This window comes from Stenella coeruleoalba, assembly GCF_951394435.1.
Source record: "Stenella coeruleoalba genome assembly, chromosome: 11".
NCBI lineage: Eukaryota > Metazoa > Chordata > Mammalia > Artiodactyla > Delphinidae > Stenella > Stenella coeruleoalba.
In genome coordinates this window covers 9,244,160-9,247,047 of record NC_137157.1, presented here as the reverse complement: position 1 = coordinate 9,247,047, position 2,888 = coordinate 9,244,160, and positions in this window count along the sequence as shown.

The window sequence follows — 2,888 nt, the reverse complement described above, 5'->3', positions numbered from 1 at the left end:
TCTCGTGTAGCTCGCGGCAGCCCTGGGAGGTGGCCGTCGCCTCCTGCCCTGCTCAGCATCTGGAAGCACCAGCTCACCAGGCCTGGGAGTGGCAGAGCCGGGATGCGAACCCGGCCTCCGGACCGGACCGGTGCTGCCACCTCACAGCCTGAGGGGAGGGCGCTGGGTTGCTCAGCATCCCCCGAGGTCCCTGCACACCTGGAGAGGGTGACTGTCCTCCCCTGCTGCGCGCCAGCTCCTCCTCTTCCTGAAGGCAAGGCCGGTTCTCGGCGTGTGAGTGTGGTGTGGCTGGCAGGGCTGCGGGTCACCAGGACCCAGTCCTCACACTCCCGCTCCCCACTGGTCAGTAGACCTTGAGAAGGTTCCTCGGCCTCATTTTGGTTTCGTCTGCATGGAGGATACTCTATGAATACTAGTCCACAAAGCGCCTCTTCCCGCTTTACGGGACTTAAGACCTTGTCCCTCTAACACTGTAAAGTCACGTATAAGGAAGGGTCTGCCTGGGGCCTTGGGTGCAGCAGGTGCTACTTGCCACTTCCCCTGGGAACCCAGACGCTGGGCCGTGGGTGTGGTTATTGCCTCTTCTCAGCGAAGCCTAGAGGGAGGCTGTCAACCGGGCTCCCGGACGTTTCCTCCAGCAAGGGCATCTTTCATGATTCTTCTTTCTGGGCCCCCTGCTTTGAAGCCAAACAAGGACAGATTCCTGCCAATCCTGACGGGCTCGGCACGAGCACGCGCTTTGTTCCCACGCAGAGGTGATGTCAGCCCGGAGCAAAGAAGGGCATTTCCATGAGCCTCTGGGCGTGCAGCCTCCTCAAGGAGGGACACAGTGTCTGGCAGCCGGCTTTGAGGAGTATCGACACCAGCTCAGGGACTCCATTCCTGCCTCCGAGACACCCCTGCCTTCAGGCTGTGTGGACCAGCCGGCTCATCCAGCCCCTTCTTGCCCCGTTCTCCCAGGTCCCTCGGTGGGCCAGGGCCAGGGTGGGCCTCAGGGCCCCCGCCTGTTTCTGCACCCTCTTGCAATTGTCACTTCAGCAAAGCCTGCCCTTTGCCCAGATGGTGCTGAGCTCAAGAACCTTCCAGAGCTCCTGCGTCCTGCCTCGAGGCACCTGCTGCATTGGAGTCCTTCGTGTGCTTACCCCTCTCCCCCCGCCCCTCCACCCTGGACCCTGCACAGCCCCTGGGCAGGTCGAAGAAATGTCAGGTGAACGATGGTAGGTGCACTGCCCAGAGAAGAACTTCTGGAACTTTCCTACAGGAAACATCTTTACCCTGTAGAAAACTCCCACCCTAGTACCCCCCGAGTTTGGAAGTGTGTAAGCAGTTAGATGTCTCCTTACTTTGAATATCGAGGTGAATTCTGCAAGCAAACCCACAATAATGTCACGGTTGTTTTAGTACAAAAGCAACATTTTTTTCAAAAATAATATTTAAAATTACTTATTGTCAAGTAAATTGATGCTTCAGGAAGTGCTCCACGTCAGTCCTATAGGTTTGTAGGTCTCAGCCCATCGCAGGGAACCCAGCAGGACCCAGGTGGAGGGGCCCAGGTGACCCTATAACACCCGCTAACTGCTACGTGCCAGATGGGAACTTGCGAGGCATTAACTCCTGAGAGGCCCTCACGGTGGTCGCCCCCCACATGCCCCCCAGTGCCACCAGGCAGGGATTTGTGTCTGAAGGTTCACTGGGTCCTATTGTTAGTTCCCACTTTGGAGATGAGGAAATAAAGCACAGACAGGTGAAGGAGTTTGCGCGGAGCGACCAGGAGACAGATTTCTGCTCAGGATCGGAAAGAACTTTCTAATGGCGTGTGAGTTGTTAAACGTCGGAAGGGGCTGCCTATGGGAGGTGGGAGATTCCGATCTTTACGGCGTGTGAGCAGAGCTGCACCCACAGCATCTGATGGAGCCAGAAGCGTTGAGCTGCAGGCCCAGCCTGGGTGCACGTCAGAGCTGTGTGCCAGTGGGGGTGGGGGGTAGTTGTTGAAAATTACAGATTCCTTGGCCCTATCCTGGACTCACAAATCACAGCCTCCAGAGGGAGGCCCCCGAGTCTGGAATCTCACAAGACCACGTGCTCCTGGAGTTCCTGACTAAAGGCCGGGCTGAATGGCTTCTGCCCTCCTGCCCGCTCCGTGTGCCCTTCCGTGATTTGGTGCTTCTGTGAGTCCTACGTCTGTGTGTCCCTGAGTGGCCTTGGATGAGGCCCAAAAGCTCTCTGATCCCTGTCTCATCTCAAAGTGAAGGTTTACAGTTCAGCTTTTTGTGAAAACAAAGCCCCACGCCTATCATTTAATGAGTTGTAACCATGTACCAGGCATGTACCTGACGTGATCTCACGGGATAGTTAACTCTGCAAGGAGCAGATGTCAGTGATCCCACTATAGACGTAAGGAAGCCAAGACTCGGAGAAAATAAGCCAGGTGCCCAGGATCACACAGGAGCAGGAATTTGAAGTCGGGACTTTTCTCTGTGCCCCACAGTGTTTCCTCATGATTTTCAAAGGCCCTTCCAGGCCTGAGAGCTGGGATTTGACGGCAATCTCTCCATGCTAGTTTAACACACTCTCCTGGGTGTAGGAGGGAAACTTTCACAAGGACCCTCTGAGATCAAAGGTCACACTGGAATATTGTCACCTGGTCAAATTTGTCTGCTGGATTGGGGACAAAAGAGGTACCAAGCCTTTCCCAGCACTGGGACTTGGCCCTCAACTTCAGACCAGGCGGGAATCAGCCACAGCCCTGTCCTGGCAGAGCTCACAGGCTGGGGCTACCCCTGACCAAGACTCAGGGGCTCCTGGAAGGCTGCCTGGAGGAAGTGGGCTTGCATCTTGATGGAGCAGTAGTGATCAGCTGGGGGAGGAAGGGAGAGAAGGCAGGAGCA